The sequence below is a fragment of the Pan paniscus genome, chromosome 5 (genome assembly GCF_029289425.2).
Source record: "Pan paniscus chromosome 5, NHGRI_mPanPan1-v2.0_pri, whole genome shotgun sequence".
In the NCBI taxonomy this organism is placed as follows: domain Eukaryota; kingdom Metazoa; phylum Chordata; class Mammalia; order Primates; family Hominidae; genus Pan; species Pan paniscus.
In genome coordinates, this window is record NC_073254.2 from 43,595,500 (window position 1) to 43,615,565 (window position 20,066).

The window sequence follows — 20,066 nt, forward strand, 5'->3', positions numbered from 1 at the left end:
ATAGGAAAATGGGGAGAGTACTACATCAAGGCAACACCCTGTGGGACAAAAGAATCTGAACAACAGTTTTAGACTTAGACCCTCCCTCTGACAGAGCCTACCCAAATGAGAAGGAACCAGAAAACCAACTCTGGTAATATGACAAAACAAGGGTCTTTAACAACCCCCAAAAATCACACTAGCTCACTAGTAATGGATCCAAACCAAGAAGAAATCCCTGATTTACCTGAAAAAGGATTCAGGAGGTTAGTTACTAAGCTAATCAGAGAGGCACCAGAGAAAGGTGAAGCCCAACACAAAGAAATCCAAAACCTGAAAAAGGATTCAGGAGGTTAGTTACTAAGCTAATCAGAGAGGCACCAGAGAAAGGTGAAGCCCAACACAAAGAAATCCAAAAAATGATACAACAAGTGAAGGGAGAGACCAGGTGCAGTGGTTCATACCTGTAATCCCTGGGAGGCCGAGGTGGGCAGATCATTTGAGGTCAGGAGTTTGAGGTCAGCCTGGCCAACATGGTGAAACTCCATCTTTACTAAAAATACAAAAATTACCTGGGTGTGGTGGCGTGCACCTGTAATGCCAGCTACTTGGGAGGTTGAGGCAGGAGAATCACTTGAACCTGGGAGGCGGAGGTTGCAGTTAGCTGAGATCATGTCACTGCACTCCAGCCTGGGCAACACAGTGAGACTTCGTCTCGAAAAAAAAAAAAGTGAAGGGAGAAATATTCAATGAAGCAGATAGCATAAACAAAAAACAATCAAAACTTCAGGAAACATTGGACACATATATAGAAATGCAAAATGCTCTGGAAAGTCTCACCAATAGAATTGAACAAGTAGAAGAAGGAAATTCAGAGCTTGAAGGCAAGGTCTTTGAATTAAACCAATCCAACAAACCCAAAGAAAAAAGAAAAAGAAAATATGAACAAAGCCTCCAAGAAGTCTGGGATTATGTAATGACCAAACCTAAGAATAATTGGCGTTCCGGAGTAAAAAGAGAAATCTAAAAGTTTTGAGAACGTATTTGGGGGAATAATCGAGGAAAACTTCCCTGGTCTTGCTAGAGGCCTAGACAGCCAAACACAAGAAGCACAAAAAACACCTGGAAAATTCATCACAAAAAAGATCATTGCCTAGGCACATTGTCATCAAGTTATCTAAAGTTAAGGCAAAGGAAAGAATCTTCAGAGTTGTGAGACAAAACCACCAGGTAACCTATAAAGGAAAACCTTCAGATTAACAACAGATTTCTCAGCAGAAACCTTACAAGCTAGAAGGGATTGGGGCCCAACATTCAGCCTCCTCAAACAAAACAACTATCAGCCAAGAATTTTGTATCCTGCAAAACTAAGCATCTTATATAAAAGAAAGATAGTCTTTTTCAGACAAACCAATGCTGAGAGAATTTGCCACTACCAAGCCACCACTACAAGAACTGATAAAAGGTTCTCTAAATCTTGGCCAGGCGCGGTGGCTCACGCCTGTAATCCCAGCATTTTGGGAGGCCGAGGTGGGTGGATCACCAGGTCAGGAGATCGAGACCATCCTGGCTAACACGGTGAGACCCCCGTCTCTACTAAAAATACAAAAAATTAGCCGGGTGTGGTGGCGGGCACCTGTAGTCCCAGCTACTCGGGAGGCTGAGGCAGGAGAATGGCGTGAACCCAGGAGGCGGGGCTTACAGTGAGCCGAGATGGCGCCACTGCACTCCAGCCTGGGCGACAGTGCAATACTCCGTCTCAAAAAGAAAAAAAAAAAGCGGAGGAAAACGGCATTTCATTCAAACGGACAATAAAATTGAGCAGGCGTAGCTATTCTTATATCAGACAAAACAAACTTTAAAGCAACAGCAGTTAAAAAAGACAAAGAGAGACATTATATAATGGTAAAAGGCCTTGTCTAACAAGAAAATATCACAATCCTAAACATGTGTGCACCTATGATTGAAGCTCCCAAATTTATAAAACAATTACTTAATAGCCCTAACAAATGAGATAGATGGCAACACAATAATAGTGGGGGACTTCAATACTCCACTGACAGTACTAGACAGGTCATCAAGACAGAAAGCAAAGAAACAATGGATTTAAACTATACCTTGGAACAAATGGACTTAACAGATATATACAAAACATTCCATTCAACAACTGCAGAATACACATTCTATTCAACAGCGCATGAAACTTTCTCCAAGATAGACCATATGATAGGCCACAAAATGAGGCTCAATAAATTTAAGAAAATTCAAATTATATGAAGCACTCTCTCAGAGTACAGTAGAATAAAACTGGAAATCAACTCCAAAAGGAACCTTCAAAACCATGCAAATACATAGAAATTAAATAAGCTGCTCCTGAATGAACATTAGGTCAAAAATGAAATCAAGATGGAAATTAAAAAATTCCTTGAACTGAACGACAATAGTGACAACCTATTAAAACCTCTGGGAAACAGCAAAGGCAGTGCTAAGAGGAAAGTTCATAGCCCTAAACACCTACATCAAGAAGACTGAAAGAACACAAACTGACAACCTAAGGTCACATCTCAAGGAACTGGAGAAACAAGAACAAACCAAACCCAAACACAGCAGAAGAAAGGAAATGACCAAGATCACAGCAGAACTAAATGAAATTGAAACAAACAAACAAAAAAATACAAAAGATAAATAAAACAAAAATCTGGTTCTTTGAAAAGATAAAATTGATAGACCTTTAGCAAGATTAACCAAGAAAAGAAGAGAGAAAATCCAAATAACTTCAATAAAAAATGAAATGGGAGATATTACAGCTGACACCACAGAAATACAAAAGATCATTCAAGGCTGCTATGAATACCTCTATACACATAAACTAGAAAACCTGGAAGAGATGGATAAATTCTTAGAAAGATGCAACCCTCCTAGCTTAAATCAGGAAGAATCAGATACACTGAACAGACAAATAACAAGCAGCGAGATTAAAATGGTAACTAAAAAATTACCAGGCCAAGCTGGGCATGGTGGCTCATGCCTGTAATCCCAGAATTTTGAGAGGCTGAGGTGAGTGGATCACCTGACATCAGGAGTTAGAGACCAGCCTGGCTAACATGGGGAAACCCCATCTCTACTAAAAACACAAAAAATTAGCTGGGTGTGGTGGTGGGTACCTGTAATCCCAGCTACTTGGGAGGCTGAGGCAACATAATCGCTTGAACCCAGGAGGCAGAGGTGTAGTAAGCCGAGGTCACACCATTGCACTCCAGCTTGGGCAACAAGAGTGAGACTCCGTCTCAAAAAAAAAAAAAAAACAAAAAAAAAATTACCAGGTCAGGCACGGTGACCCATGCCTGTAATCTCTTTGGGAGGCCAAGGCGGGTGGATCACCTGAGGTCAGGAGTTGGAGACCAGCCTGGCCAATATGGTGAAACTCTGTCGTTACTAAAAATACAAAATTAGCCGGTCGTGGTGGCGGGCCCCTGTAATCCCAATTACCTGGGAGTCTGAGGCAGGAGAATCCCAATTATCCAGGAGGCGAGGCTGCAGTGAGCCGAGATCATGCCACTGCACTCCAGCCTGGGTGACCGAGCGAGACTCCGTCTAAAAAAGACAAACAAACAAACAAAAAACATTATCAACAAAAAAAGTTCAGTACCAGATGGATTCACAGCAGAATTCTACCAGACATTCAAAGAAGAATTGGTACCAATCCTATTGACGCTATTCCACAAGATAGAGGACGAGGGAACCCGCCCTAATTCATTCTATGAAGCCGGTATCACCCTAATACCAAAACCAGGAAAGGACATAACCAAAAAAGAAAACTACAGACCAATATCCCTGATGAACATAGATGCTCAAATCCTTAACAAAATACTAGCTAACCGAATCCAACAACATATCAAAAAGATAATCCACATTGATCAAGTGGGTTTCATACCAGGATGCAGGGATGGTTTAACATACACAAGTATGTGTGCAATAACTGTGATACACCACATAAACAGGGTTAAAAACAAAAATTACACAATCATCTCAATAGATGCAGAAAAAGCATTCAACAATATCAAGCATCCTTTTATGATTAAAATTCTTAGCAAAATCGGGATACAAGGGACATACCTCAACGTAATAAAAGCCATCTATGACAAACCTACATGCAACATAATCTGAATGGGGAAAAGTTGAAAGCATTCCCTCTGAGAACTGAAACAAGACAAGGATACCCACTGTCACCACTCCTCTTCAACATAGTACTGAAAGTCCTAGCCAGAGCAATCAGATAAGAGAAAGGAAGGGCATCCAAATCAGTAAAGAGGAACTCAAACTGTCACTATTTGTTGATGATATGATTGTTTACCTTGAACACCCTAAAGACTCCTCCAGAAAGCTCCTAGAATGGATAAAAGAATTCAGTAGTTTCTGGATATAAAATTAATGTACGCAAATCAGTAGCTCTTCTATACAGCAACAGCAACCAAGTGGAGAATCAAATCAAGAACTCAACTCCGTTTACAATAGCTGCAAAAACAATTAAAATACTTAGAAATATACCTAACCAAGGAGGTGAAAGACCTCTACAAGTAAAACTACAAAACACTGCTGAAAGAAATCATAGACAACACAAACAAATGGAAACACAACCCTTGCTTATGGGTAGAATCAATATTGTGAAAATGATCAAACTGCCAAAAGCAATCTATAAATTCAATACAATTCCCATCAAAATATCACCATCATTCTTCACAGAATTAGAAAAAAAAATCCTAAAATTCATATGGAATAGAAAAAGAGCCCACATAGCCAAAGCAAGACTAAGCAAAAAGAACAAATCTGGAGGCATCACATTATCTGATTTCAAACTATACTATAAGGCCATAGTCACCAAAACAGCATGGTACGGGTATAAAAATAGGCACATAGACCAATGGAACAGTAGAGATCCCAGAAATAAACCCAAATACTTACAGCCAACTGATCTTCCACAAAGCAAACAAAAACATAATATGGGGAAAGGACACTCTTTTCAACAAATGTGCTGGGATAATTGGCTAGTCACATGTAGGAGAATGAAACTGGATCCTCATCTCTCACCTTATACAAAAATCAACTCAAGATGGATTAAGGACTTAAATCTAAGACCTGAAACTATAAAAATTCTGGAAGATAACATTAGAAAAACCCTTCTAGACATTGGCTTAGGCAAGGATTTCATGCCTAAGAACCCAAAAACAAATGCAATAAAAACAAAGATAAATAGTTGGGACTTAATTAAACTAAAGAGCTTTTTCACAGCCAAAGGACAGTCAGCAGAGTAAACAGACAACTCATAGAGTGGGAGAAAATCTTCACAATCTATACATCTGACAAAAGACTAATATCCATAATCTACAATGAACTCAAACAAATCAGTAGGGAAAAAAATCAAACAATCCCATCAAAAAGTGGGCTAAGGACAGGAATAGACAGTTCTCAAAAGAAGATATCCAAATGGCCAGCAAACATATAAAAAATGCTCAACACCACTAATGATCAGGGAAATGCACATCAAAACTACAATGTGATACCACCTTACTCCTGCAATAATGACCATAATCAAAAAAATCAAAAAACAGTAGATGTTGGTGTGGATGCGGTGATCAGGGAACACTTCTACACTGCTGGTGGGAATGTAAACTAGTACAACCACTATGAAAAACAGTGGGGGAGATTTCTTAAAGAACTAAAGTAGAGCTACCCTTTGATCCAGTAATCCCACTACTGGGTATCTACCTAGAGGAAGAAAAGTCATTAAACAAAAAAGATACTTGAACATGCATGTTTATAGCAGCACAATTCACAATTGCAAAACTGTGGAGCCAACTCAAATGCCTGTCAATCAATGAGTGGATAAAGAAACTGTGGTATATATATACAATGGAATACTACTTAGCAATAAAAAGGAATGAATTAATGGCATTCGCAACGACCTGAATGGGATTGGAGACTATTCTTCTTTTTTTTTTTTTTTTTTTTGAGACGGAGTCTGTCTCTGTCTCCAGGCTCAAGTGCAGTGGCATGATCTCGGCTCGCTGCAACCTCTGCCTCCTGGGTTCAAGTGATTCTCCTGCCTCAGCCTCCCAAGTAGCTGGAATTACAGGCGCCTAACACTATGAATGGCTAATTTTTGTATTTTAGTAGATACAGGGTTTCACCTTGTTGGCCAAGCTGGGTTTGAACTGCTGACCTCAGGTGATCTGCCTGCCTCGGTCTCCCAAAGTGCTGGGATTACAGGTGTGAGCCACCATGCCTGACCTTGGAGACTATTATTTTAAGTGAAGTAATTTAGGAATGGAAAACGAAACATGATATGTTCTCACCAATAAGCTATGAGGATGCAAAGGCATAAGAATGATACAATGGACTTTGGGGGAAGGGTGGGAGGAGAGTGAGGAATAAAATACTACAAATAGGGTGCAGTGTATACTTCTCGGGTGATGGGTGCACCAAAATCTCACAAATCACCACTAAAGAACTTACTCGTGTAACCAAACGCCACCTGTTCCCCAATAACTTATGGAAAAATTCATAAATAAATAAATTAGTTAATTATGAAAAAGAAAACTAACCATTGGATCTAGCAAGATGGAGGTTGCTGGGATTTGACAAGGAAGTTTCAGTGGAATGGAGGGGAGGAAACCTTGGTTTAGAGTGTGACAAAGAAAGGAGCACAGTTAGGAGTATTCTCTATTCATTCACCTATTCATATTCAGATACGCCTTTGCAAAGATTATCACAGTGAGAGAAATCTAACATGGCTCACTCCATCTTGCTTCTACCTTCACAGGCTGACCATCCTCACTCATTCCTAGGTGTAGGCCAAGCTAACCATTGGAGGAATTTAGTTTATAGTTTAAGTTGGAAGCAAAGATGATAATATCCCTCCTTGTTTGTGGTGCTAAAACTGCCTTTGTAAGACAAATGAAAGACCATAAAATTAGGATTCTGAAAGGGGCCTGAATTCTGCTAAAATGTAGGTATAGTTTCTATAATCCCTTACGGCTCAGGAGTCATGTGGTCAGAGGTCACATGATCTGTGACTTCTCTAGTTGTTCCTATAGATAACATCACTATATAGATCCTAAGATTGGTCTTAAAGATGCTTTTCAGACTTTCGTATTCTACCAACCGACTGACCCCACCTGGATTCGGGACTCACAACTCAACTGATCCTATACCTCCCTCCAACCCCCCACGAGAGGTGAACTCAGCACATGAGGACCGTTTTCCACACACCTGTGATTGCATCCCCAACCAATCAGCAGCACTCATTCCTTTGTTCCCTGCCCACCAAACTATCCTTGAAAAACCCTAACTTCTAAACCTTCAGGAAGACTGATTTAAGCAATAACTCCATCTTTCACGTGTCTGGCCTTGTGTTAATTAAACTGGTTTTTTTGTTTGTTTGTTTTGTTTTGTTTTGTTTTTACCTCCGAACTTCCTGTTGGTCTCCTGCGCTCCAGAGGGTACCCTGTTTTGCCAACTTGATGTCTCAGAACTTTGGTGTCCTTGGTCTCAGACACCACTTTGCCATCCACTCACTATCAGGCGGGTGGTGGTCTTTCGGATGGTTTGCATGGAGTTGCTGCTGTCCAGGGCATCACGAAGGCTGAAGTCCTCGCCATCTTCCAGCAGGCGGCGGTAGGTGGCGATCTCAGCCTCCAGCTTTACCTTGATGTTCAGCAGGGCCTCGCACTCCTGGGCCTGGCGCTATCCGTCTGCCCCGGTCTGTGTCAGCTCTGACTCCAGGTGCAGCAGGATTCCGCTGAGCTGCTCCATCTGCAGGACATAGCGGGCCTCCACCTCCCTCAAGCTGTTCTCCAAGCTGGCCTTCAGATTTCTCATGGAGTCCAGGTCGATCTCCAAGGACTGGACTGTATATCTCTGCTCCGTGAGCGTCATCTCAGCAGCTCCAACACCAATGGACTGCATGGTGACCACTGTGGTGCACTCTCAATCTGCTGAGACCAGTGCTTGTCTAGCTCTTCTCGGTTCTTCCAAGGCAGCTCGTCTTATTGGGCCCAGATGTCTGCCATGATCTTGGCGAGGTCCTGAGATTTGGGGACATCTACCTCCACGGTCAACCCAGAGATGGCAATCTGGGCTTTTACTTCTTCTTCGTGGTTCTTCTTCAGGAAGAGCAGCTCCTCCTTGAGAGCCTCGATCTCTGTCTCCAGCTGCAGCCGAGTGACATTGGTATCATCAATGACCTTGCGGAACCCATGGATGTCGCTCTCCACAGACTAGCGCATGGCCAGCTCTGTCTCACACTCGACTCTGAAGTCATCAGCAGCAAGTCGGGCATTGTCAATCTGCAGAACGATGCGGGCATTGTCCACAGTATTTGATCTGAGCCCCCAGGTCCTCCATGGTCTTGAAGTAATTTGTCCAGTCTCCGACCTGGCGTCCCTTCTTCTCCAGGTGCTCCCGGATTTTGCTCTCCAGCTTCCGGTTCTAGGTCTCCATGCTTCTCACTCTGTCCAGGTAGGAGGCCAGGCGGTCCTTCAGGCTTTGCATGGTCTCCTTCTCGTTCTGGATGCCTCCCATTCCTGCCAGAACCCCAGCCATCCCTGCCGCCAGGCCTCCAGACCCCATGTCGCCCCAGAAGCTGGTGGAGGGGGACGCGGAGATCCGGGAACCAGAGCCCCCGGCGCCTGCATAGACGCTGGCCGCGCTGCAGACTGGCTGGGAGCCGTAGCTGGGCGCCTGGACAGAGCCCAGGGACCGGTAGTTGGTGGAGAAGGTGGAGCGAGTGGTGAAGCTCTTGCTGTCCGGGGAGGAGAGCGAGAGGACAGGACTCAGGCTTTGCTGACGACCAATTAAACTCTTAAACGCAATACCACAGTCTCAGTGAAATGATTTTGTCTGTGCAGGGTGGGGGCAGGAAGAACCTGTCTGGTGATTACATGACCAATGATTGTGAGTGAGACAAAGGTTTTGTAAGCTACTAATGCTGATAATTAATCATGAAATTTAAGTTGTGTAAAGAGGGAAGTAAAGATGTAAGGAGAAAGGAGATGCATTAAATAATTTTCCACTGGGCAAAAAAAATAAGCTGAAAAAACAGAAGGTGATAATCAGTATAAGAGATGATTGAAATTTACATCTTGGGCTTGGTGCCTGCAGTTTAGGTTAATGTCAAGGTCAAGGGTAGTGTGTTTTTCAAAATGTATATTGTGACACCCTTGTGGCACATGAAGTTAATTGAGTGGATCATGAGTAGAATTTTGATTTTAGTGAAAGAGAATGGAATGCAAAATGTCCCAGTGCATTGCAAATAAATAAGAGTTGTGTTGTAACCTATACTTATATTTTTTATTATGGGTTCCACTAAAAAAGTTTGAAAAACAGAATGGGATATTTAGAAATGAAAAAGTCAAGGACCTGGGGGAGACTAAGGCTGAGGGAATGCATGTCTCCCTGCACACCTGAAACCCATTTACTAGACAAGGTTTGGGAAGCTCTTTGGTGTATCCACTATACAGAAAGGGAAGGAAGACACCATGAGTAAGATTTGTTTCTCACGAGTTTCATATATACCTGGAAAAGGTGAGAAGTCGTAGAAGCTGGCTTTTGACAGAATAATGCAGGCACATTTACTGAAACCATGATTTTTAAAGCAGGAAGAAATCATAGTTCTCAAATTAAGGAAAGTGAGCATATTTCTTTCTACAAAAAGACTATCTTAGATTTTATCTCAAAATATACTCGTGGTTGGGCATGATGGCTCATGCCTGTAATCCCAGCACTTTGGGAGGCTGAGATGGGTGGATCACTCGGCGTCAGGAGTTCCAGACCAGAGTGGCCAAAGCGGTGAAAATCCATCTCTATTAAAAACACAAAAAATTAGGCTGGGCACAGTGGCTGACACCTGTAATCCCAGCGCTTTGGGAGGCTGAGGCAGGCAGATCACTTGAGATCAGGCGTTCAAGACCAGCCTGGCCAACATGGTGAGACCCTCCCCCAACCCCCGACTCCGTCTCTACTGAAAATACAAAAATTAGGTGGTGGAAGTTGAAGTGAGCCAAGATCGCCCCACTGCACTCCAGCCTGGGCACAGAGCAAGACTCTGTCTAAAAAAAAAAAAAAAAAAAAAATATATATATATACACACACACACACATATATATGTGTACATATATATATATTTGTGCTATTATTTTCTTATCCTTTTTTAAATCTTCCCTTTTCTCCTCATTCTCCTTCCTCTTTCCTCCTCAATTTGTGAGATTTCTAAATACAGAGTCAATTCTTTTTGAGCATGTTAAGGAGAGGATTCCTATCAAGCACCCCCATCAGCTTTGTAGGCTTCTTTTCACTGGGCTCCAAATTCAGTCTTGCTGACTCTGGTAACTTCAAAACATTTTAGCATGCAATAGCATTTCTTTTTTTTGTTTTGTTTTGTTTTGTTTTTTGAGACGGAGTCTTGCTCTGTCGCCCAGGCTGGAGTGCGGTGGCGCGATCTCCGCTCACTGCAAGCTCCGCCTCCCGGGTTCACGCCGTTCTCCTGCCTCAGCCTCCCAAGTAGATGGGACTACAGGCGCCCACCACCACGCCTGGCTAATTTTTTGTACTTTTAGTAGAGACCAGGTTTCACCGTGTTAGCCAGGATGGTCTTGATTTCCTGACCTCTTGATCCGCCCGCCTCGGTCTCCCAAAGTGCTGGGATTACAGGCGTGAGCCACCGCACCCGGCTAGCATGCAATAGCATTTCTTCATCTGAATGAAATACTGTGTTAAGGCATCAGACTCAAAATTCGTTATTCTTTTGTTTTCTTATTTTTTCAAATCTCACGTCTTCAGAAGAAAAGTATCATCTTGGAGAAGACTTGCTGCTTCTGATGGCAGGCGACTGGCATCATCACATCTGCATCCTTTTCAATCTTTTCCTCTCTTTTACTTCCCACATCTTATGACCTTTTTTTTTTTTTTTTTTTTTTTCTTTTCTTTTTTTGAGACGGAGTCTCTCGCTCTGTTGCCCAGGCTGGAGTGCAGTGGCGCGATCTCGGCTCACTGCAAGCTCCGCTTCCCGGGTTCACGCCATTCTCCTGCCTCAGCCTCCCGAGTAGCTGGGACTACAGGCGCCCGCCACCATGCCCGGCTAATTTTTTGTATTTTTAGTAGAGATGGGGTTTCACCATATTAGTCAGGATGGTCTCGATCTCCTGACCTCGTGATCTGCCTGCCTCGGCCTCCCAAAGTGCTGGGATTACAGGCGTGAGCCACCACACCCGCCCTAACGGAGTGTAATTTTGTCTAGTTCTGAGTTTTTTTTTGTTTGTTTGTTTTGTTTTGTTTTTTTGAGGCGGTGTCTCTCGCTCTGTCGCCCAGGCTGGAGTGCAGTGGCCTGATCTCGGCTCACTGCAAGCTCCGCTTCCCGGGTTCATGCCATTCTCCTGCCTTAGCCTCCCTAGTAGCTGGGACTACAGGCGCCCGCCACCACGCCCGGCTAATTTTTTGTATTTTTAGTAGAGACGGCGTTTCACCATATTAGCCAGGATGGTCTCCATCTCCTGACCTCATGATCCGCCCACCTCGGCCTCCCAAAGTGCTGGGATTACAGGCGTGAGCCACCGCACTCAGCCTGAGGGAGTGTAATTTTGTCTAGCTCTGAGTTGTTTTTGTTTGTTTGTTTTGTTTTGTTTTGTTTTTTTGAGATGGAGTCTCTTGCTCTGTCGCCCAGGCTGGAGTGCAGTGGCCCGATCTCGGCTCACTGCAAGCTCCGCCTCCCGGGTTCAAGCTATTCTCCTATCTCAGTCTCCCAAGTAGCCGGGACTACAGGTGCCGGCTACCATGCTCAGCTAATTTTTGTATTTTTAGCAGGGACGGGGTTTCAGCATGTTGGCCAGGATGGTCTCAATCTCCCGACCTTGTGATCTGCCCACCTCGGCCTCCCAAAGTGCTGGGATTACATACAGGCGTGAGGCACAGCGCCCGGCCCCGTACTTCCCACATCTTATGAATTCTGTGTCTTCAGTTCTTCTGAGTCTGTTTCCTTTATTCTAATACAAGATTACCACCACCGTTTTACATGAGACTTTTTCCCTCCTCTTCCTTCTCCTCTTTCTGTATCTTTCCTGGATTACTGCAACAGCCTCCAGTTTGGTTGATTTGCTTCTAGCCCTGCTTGTCTCCCATTGTTTCTCTATACAGGGAGTCCCACTGGTGCCCTACAAAAAAAGATTTCCAGAGAAGGTGAATGGGGGCTGAAATATGACCTGAGCACTGAGAGCTAAGAGTCCTGGAGAGAGGACTTTTGACATTTTCCCTTTTCTATGCTTCATCAGCCCTGAGGGTTGTCTTTCTGTAATTCATCCACCAAAATGGCTTACTGTGGCATTTTTTTTTTAATTTTATTATTATTTTTTTGAGACAGAGTCTCACTGTGTTGCCCAGGCTGGAGTGCAGTGGTGGGATCTTGGCTCACTGTTGTCTCTGCTTCCTGGGTTCAAGCCATTCTCCTGCCTCAGCCTCCCGAGTAGCTGGGATTACAGGCATGTGCCACCATGTATTTTTAGTAGAGACGGGGTTTCACCATGTTGGCCAGGCTGGTCTCGAACTTCCGACCTCGGGTGATCCGCCCACCTCGGCCTCCCAAACTGCTGGGATTAGAGGCCTGAGCCACTGCGCCCAGCCTTACTGTTGCATTATTTGCCCAAAGGCACTCTGTGTGCTAGCTGTGGCTCTGCTTCCACAGAACTGGCAAGAAGAGCTTGCAAAAATACCCGTCATACTGACCTCTCCGTTCAGAACACTTTTCTGTCTCTCCATAGCCTTTTAGGGAAAGCTCAAAGTATTTAGTATTGCCAAGATACGGCTCACAGTTTGTTCTTACTTCCTACCAATATACAAGAGACAATTCCATATGGAGTGATAGACAGAATAATGCTATTTCCACCCAAAAATATGCCCCTTCTAATCCTTGGAAACTGTAAATATGTTAACTTACATGGCAAAGGGACTTTGAGATGTGATTAAGGTTAAGGAACTTGTGATGGAGAGATGATCCTAATCACTAGAGTCTTAAAAGTGGAAAGAGGAAGCAGAAGAGTAGTTCAGGGAGGTGTGATCTGAAGACGCCATCCACCATTGCTGGTTTTAAAGAGCCCAGCAACACAGCAGCCTTTAGAAGCTGGGAGTGGCCATTAGCTTACAGGCAGCAATAAAACAGAGACTTTGATCCAACAACTGCAAACAACTGAATTTTGCTAATAATCTGAATGAGCAGAAAACAGATTCTCCCTTGGGGCCAACAGAAAGGAATGCAGCCTGCCAATACCTTGATTTTAGCACAGTGAGACCATACCAGACTTCTGTCTTAAAAAACTCTAAATAATAAATTTATGTTTTTTATAACCACTACATTTGTGGTAATGTGTTATGACAGCAATAGAAAACTAACACATGTCTTGAAATGCCAGCCATTTTACTATTTCTTACAATTCTGTGAATAGACTGGGCTTACCTGGGTGATTCTGCTCCACATGATGTCAGTAAGGACTCCATTCCTCTGAAGGCTTGATTGAGCTAGGGATGTTCAAGATGGCTCACTCACATAACTGGCAGTGGCAGTTGATGTTGCTAGGACCTCAGTCAGTCGAGACTGTGACCCACAGTGCCTAGCCATGGCCTTTTCATGTGGCTTGGGTTTCTCATGGCATGGTGACTGGATTCTGAGAGGGAGCATCCCAAGATTTAGCATTCCAGAAAACCAAGTCAGAAGGTGCAAGATTTCACATGGCTTAGCCCTGGAACTGGCACAGTATCACCTCAATGAAATAATTTTGTTAGGTCAGCCAAGATTCACTGTGGGAATGGACTACAAAAGGGTGTAACGACTGAAAAATATGCTGCATTGAGGTCAGTTTTTGGAGACTGTATACTACACAAAGTAACGATTTTTTCCTTTGTAGCCTCATCTTTATCCTTTTTTTTTTGTTTTTTTTCAGATGGAGTCTCACTCTGTCACCCAAGCTGGAGTGCAGTGGCACAATCTCAGCTCACTGCAACCTCTGCCTCCAGGGTTCAAGCGATTCTCATGCCTCAGCCTCTCAAGTAGCTGGGATTATAGGTGTGTGCCACCACACCTGGCTAATTTTTGTATTTTTAGTCTGTGTCGGTTGGGGGCGGGGGGGGTCTCACCAAGTTGCCAAGGCTGGTCTTGAACTCCTGACCTCAGGTAATCCTCCTGCCTTGGCCTCCCAAAGTGCTGGGACTACAGGCCTCAGCCACTGCTTCATCTTTTTACTTTGGTCCATGAACCTTTGATTTTCTGCTCAGGTCTACTTGAACTAGGAACTAGTAATTTTCCCAGGCATTCAAACCTTTTTAGCTTTGCTTCTGCCAGGACTTGATGGTAAAAATTTTTCCATGCCCTTCTTTATGTGCCTAATTATGGCTTATCTTTAAGACATATTTCAGGTAGCACCTCATCCAGTAAGCCATTCTTGTTCAGATTAGGTGCCTGTATTGGTGATCCTGTACACAGTACCCTGCCCTTACACCTATGGAAGAACTTGGGAGTAAATCTTCACTCTCACTGATTTACTTGTCTCTATTCTTTTTTAAAATTTATTTATTTATTTATTTATTTACTTTTTTGAGACGGAGCCTCACTCCGTCGCCCAGGCTGGAGTGCAGTGGCGCGACCTCGGCTTACTGGAAGCTCTGCTTCCCGGGTTCCCACCATTCTCCTGCTTCAGCCTCCCGAGTAGCTGGGACTACAGGTGCCCACCACCACGCCCGGCTAATTTTTTGTATTTTTAGTAGACACAGGTTTTCACCATGTTAGCCAGGATGGTCTCCATCTCCTGACCTTGTGATCTGCCTGCCTCGGCCTCCCAAAGCGCTGGGATTACAGGCGTGAGCCACCAGGCCCGGCCGTCTTCTATTCTTTAACAGGACATAAGCTCCTTAGAGGAGTGCATTTTGTACTCTCAGATTCCCCAGGTAGACCTACTGTATATGGCACAGAAAAGGGTCTCAGTTAATGTTGGCTGACAGAAGGAGTGATTGAACAATTATCTGTACATATTTACCACTTACACAAGGTGGAAATGCACCCAACATGAAATCGTACAAATGTCATGGCTTCCACCATGGAAAAAATTATGTATGCGTGAGGACAAGAGCTAAAAAACAAGAAAGAAAATGTCTATAGTCACTTGAGAGGCTGGAACTGTGGTTTTCTTTCTTTCCTTTCTTTCTTTCTTTCTCTTTCTTTCCTTTCTTTCTTCCTTTCTCTTTCTCTCTCTTCTTTCTCTCTTTCTCTTTCTTTCTTTCTCTCTCTTTCTCTTTCTTTCTCTCTCTTTCTCTCTTTCTTTCTCTCTTTCTGTCTTTCTTTTCTTTTCATGTTCTAATATTATAATGATGTGACAAGAACTTGTAGAACCATCAGGTCCAAAAGCATCAACAACCTTGTCACTTGCAGCGTGGGCTGCTGATCAGCAACACTGACCTAACCTGGGAGTTTCTCACAAATGCAGAATATCTACACCCCATCCTACACCTACAGCGTTAGAACTCTTCATTTTAGCCAGCTCCCCAGGTGATTTCATATTCATATTGAAGTCTGTGAAACCCACTCAACACAGTCCTTCACTCTTTCCCTTATTAAATTTACAACTGTTTGTTTAATTGACCTTTTTGTAAAGGTTCCGAGGACAACATAGTAAGGGATGCTCATTCATCTCTCTGCCAGTGCTTTCTGCGGTCTCTTCAGCTAGTTCTATCAGGCACTTCTGGCAATCTGGAGCGGCAGCCGGCTGGGCGGCGAGGAAACCGCTGCACGGATCCCGCCTCCCAGCACACGCAGTCGGCAGTTGCAGCCTCCAAGACCGCGGTGCTACCAAACCAAGCGCCGGACGCGGTGGCGCGCGCCTGTAATCCCAGCTCCCCGGGAGGCTGAGGTCGGCGGATCGTGGGTGCTCGGGGGTTCGGAGCTACGGCGCTGTGTGGAGCGGGCGTCCGCACCGGGCCTGGCACCAACATGGGACTCCCGGGGGAGCCCGGGAGTACCAGGTTGTCTAAGGAGGGGGGGACCAGGCCCAGGCCGGACACGGAGCAGGTCAAACTCCCCGTGTTGGGCGACGGTGGGACCGCGCCTGCGAGCAACGCCTGCAGTTCCGCCCGGGACATCCGACGAGACCCGGTCTCTTTTAACTTCCCTTTTCGGGATTTCTTTTAAAAAATCAACAGCATTATTTCTGCATACCACGTGAGTTCACTGGTGGGACTGGTATATGCTACCCTTTGCTCGATCTTCCTTTTTTTTTTTTTTACCCCTCAGGGAATGATGATTCATTCAGTCAGTGGGAGCCGGAAGAAACTCGTTAGTGACTTATTATCTTGGAAATTTCTCCATGTTGCACTCTTCCTTTCCCCAAACAACAAGACAGTAGTCTGTTTTGCACTTTGCAAATGCAGTTGCATAAGAATTTAACAAAGATTATTCGCTTGGCCAAACTTTAGTCAGGCTTCTGAATCTTCTGCTAGGCCCATCTGTGCACTTCCTTGTAACGTCCAGTTTTAGCAAAGAACCCTGCCAAGTCAGTTTAGCAAGAACCCCCATATCATCTATGTTTAACCTCCATTTCTGATCAGGCTCCTCATTCTCCACCATCCCCCAGATGATTGATGTCTGATTACCTTGGCCTGTCTTCAGCAAGAATCCTGTTAGGTTTGTTTGGCCAGAATTCCCCTTACCTCTGAGGTTTTCTCTTGGTAATTTCCTGTCCACTGACCAGGACACACTGCTCCTTGGCTATAAATTCCCACTTGTCCATGCTATATTCAGAACTGAGGCCAATCTCTTTCCCTCACTGCAAAACCTCCTTGCAATGGTCCCTGTGCCTATCCCGATAGTCCTGAATAGTCTTCCTTACATTGCTTTCAGAAGTATCACTAAATAATTTTTTTTTAAAAAACAAATTGCATGGCGTGACAACTTCATAATCTAAGACAGAGATTTGGAAAAGGTTTGAACTTCCAGCTTTTTCAGGAACTTCCCACATAAAAACCTGTACACAACTATTCTTATCGGATTGGATAAAACACCTAAAGAGACATTTCACCGAAGAAGATATACAGATGGCAAACGAGCACATAAAAATGTTTTCAACATCCTTAGCACTAGGGAAATACAAATTATGACCAAGATGAGATATCACTATACATCTATCAGAATGACTAAAATAAAAATAGTGGCAACAACCAAATGCTGATGAGGCTGTATACATGTAGGTGGGAATGTGAAATGTAGCTGTTCTGGAAAACGGTTGGCAGTTTCTTAAAAAGTTAAATGTGCAAGTTCCATACCACCCGGCAGCTGCACTCCTGGACATTTATCTTGGCTAAACGAAAATTTATATTAACACTAAAACCAGCATGCAAATGTTTATGGTAGCTTTATTTGTAAAAGTCAAAAGCTGAAAATGACTCAAATGTCTTTCAGCAGGTGAATGTTCAAACTGGTAAATTCATACCACAGAATACTAGTGAGCGAGAAATAAGAATGAACTACTGATGCCGAACAACCTAGATGAATCTCTAGAGAATTACACTGAGTGCAAAAAGCCAATCCTAATAGGTTACATAATGTATGATTCCATTTTCATAACATTCTCGAAATGACAAAATCATAAAAGTGAAAAATGGATTACTAGTTGCCAGAGGTTGAGGCAGGAACAGTAGGCAAGTGGGTGTGGCTGTAAAAGGGCCAAAAGGAATCCTTGTGGTGATGGAAATGTTTTGCATCTTGACTTTATCAATATCAATATTAATATCCGGATTGTGATTTTGTGCTATAGTTTTGCAAGATGTTACCATTGGGGGCAAGCAGGTAAAGGGGACATGGGACCTCTCCATATTATTTCTTATAACTGCATGTGAATCTACGATTACCTAAAAATTAAACATTTAATTTAAAAAAAGACCAAAGTCATTAAAATTGGAGGGATAGGGAGCTGAAAGGGAACAGCAAGAGAGTATGGAGAAAAATAATGGAGAGTCAAGTTGATACAGGAGATACAAAGAAATTGCTTAGGTAGTTAGGGCAAAAGAGTCCTCGGCAGAAACTTCTCTTCTAATAAAAAGCAGCCCTAGAAATTATTCCTTTTCTAACAAAGAGCAGCCTGCAAGATGGAGCTGCAGACATAGATAAGGAAGCTGGAAACTTGCATGGGGGAAGGCTGGCAGCTGCACCGATAGAAAAGGTCTACCTGGGGGTGAGGCATGTCCACCATGAGGCTCCACCTTCCCTTTTTTGTTAGCATGTGTACAGTAAGAAAGAAATGGGCAACATGGAGAAGTTCAGGCAGAGAACCCACCTGCATAATAACAGATTGGGGTGAGGGTTGCCAGAGATTCACACCCTATGCAGTTGGCACACCTGGTCCTATCTGGGTTTTTCATGCCTTATGTAGATCAGACACCATCTCCCCACTAGCTCATCTGTAAAACCCCCTGCATTTCACCGAATTTCGGCAACCCATTTTTCCAGGACCCCTCTCTGTAGCAGAGAGATATTTTCTTTCTTTCGCCTATTAAATTTCCACTCTTAACCTCACTCTTTGTGTGTCCAGGTCCTTGATCTCTGTGGCTGTGAGACGATGAATCTAGGGTGTCACCCCAGACAACGAGGCTGCTTCAAAATCCCAAAGTCCAAAGGAGGACTGCTTCATAAGGGAAGGATTGTTTATAGGTTGGTATACTGTGCAAAATTAAGTATAGGACCAAAAACAGCCAAGACATTTGAAAGTTGGAAAGTTGATGGTAATGGTTTCCTGGGATTGGAAGGCAGACCTCCTCCGCTGATGAGCAAATAATGAGGTAAACATTGTTCTTTCAACAGGTTTGGTGCTGAGTGGAAGGAAAGAGTCTGAGGATAATGCATAAGGTCATGTGTTCCATTTTTGTTGTCCAAAGATAGAGGTTTAGACATTCTGTAATTTGAAGAGAGGCACGTAAGGAGGAGAGAGATGAAAGACACAAGCATAGAGCAAAATGGAATGGGTAGAGGGTTCAAAAGTTCAGATGGAATATTAAGTAGACTTGGAAATGAGAGACCATTCCTCCGAGTAGGAAGACAGGGGTTGAATATGCCAAGCGCTAGCAAATTAGGAGGTTAGGAAAAAGGTGGCTGAGGGAATATGCTGGCTGTCTCCCTCTCACAGCTCAGCAGCCACCCCTCCCCTCCCCCACCTCTAGCAAGTAGCCACTTTTTCAACAGCTTAGGCGGCTCCTTTTTCCAGGAAACTTCCCTTCAGTTCACCGGCCGTGCCTCTCTCTATCCTTTTCCTCGGAGCAGGCTGTGCTATGATCAAGGCATTGTGACCCCTGTGACCCACACGTACACATCCAGAAGGTCTCCGGAGCCAGAAAGTCTGGGACAACAGGAAAACCACAAAAGAAGAAAAACAGCTCCTGTCTTAGCTGATTAGCCAACCTTGCGACCTTCTACCATTGTAACATGCTCTACCCTAACTGATCAATCAACTTCGTGACACTGTGCTCTGTGACCCCTCCCACCTTGTGATAATGTACCTTGTGACATTCTTCCCTTGCCCGCAATAAACGGGCCCTTATTGTATCTTTCCACTGCTTACTCCTAACCTATAAAACTAGCTGCAATCCCACCACCCTCCGGTGGTGGGACTCCCTTTTCGGACTCAGCCCGCTCGGACCAGAGTGAATAAACAGCTTGTTGCTCACACTTAGCCTGTTCAGGTTGTCTCTTCGGTTAGACGCGCGCATAACACTAACAATTCACTTAATAAATATTTATTGAGGGAACATAGGTCGCAAATAAAATGTAATTAGTATTGCTCAAGATTAAACTTCTTTCAGCACGTTTGCCTTTTCCTCTTTTATCTAGTGAGATGTTGAAACCCATACCTAGAGTTCTGCTACAGAAATAAACGTATCCCACAGTGTTCTTGGATTTCCTTTATGAATTTGAGAAAAATGTGCCCCCATTTTAGGTTCTAAGGAGTGTTTCTGTATTGTAGAAGGAAAATTCAATATTTGTATTGCCGTGGGCACGAAAAACCAAGCGC

The 20,066-nt window shown here is 43.8% G+C and overlaps 1 long non-coding RNA gene and 1 pseudogene across 1 annotated transcript; one reads left to right on the forward strand and one right to left on the reverse strand.

Moving 5' to 3' along the window:
• Positions 1–6,743: 6,743 nt before the first annotated feature.
• Positions 6,744–12,783, reverse strand: LOC112440088 (keratin, type I cytoskeletal 18-like; annotated as a pseudogene).
• Positions 12,784–13,491: 708 nt separating this feature from the next.
• Positions 13,492–19,879, forward strand: LOC106634862 (uncharacterized). The gene is made up of 3 exons (XR_001338210.5): positions 13,492–16,228; positions 18,594–18,840; positions 19,319–19,879. It is a non-coding gene; the product is annotated as an uncharacterized LOC106634862 (long non-coding RNA).
• Positions 19,880–20,066: the final 187 nt, after the last annotated feature.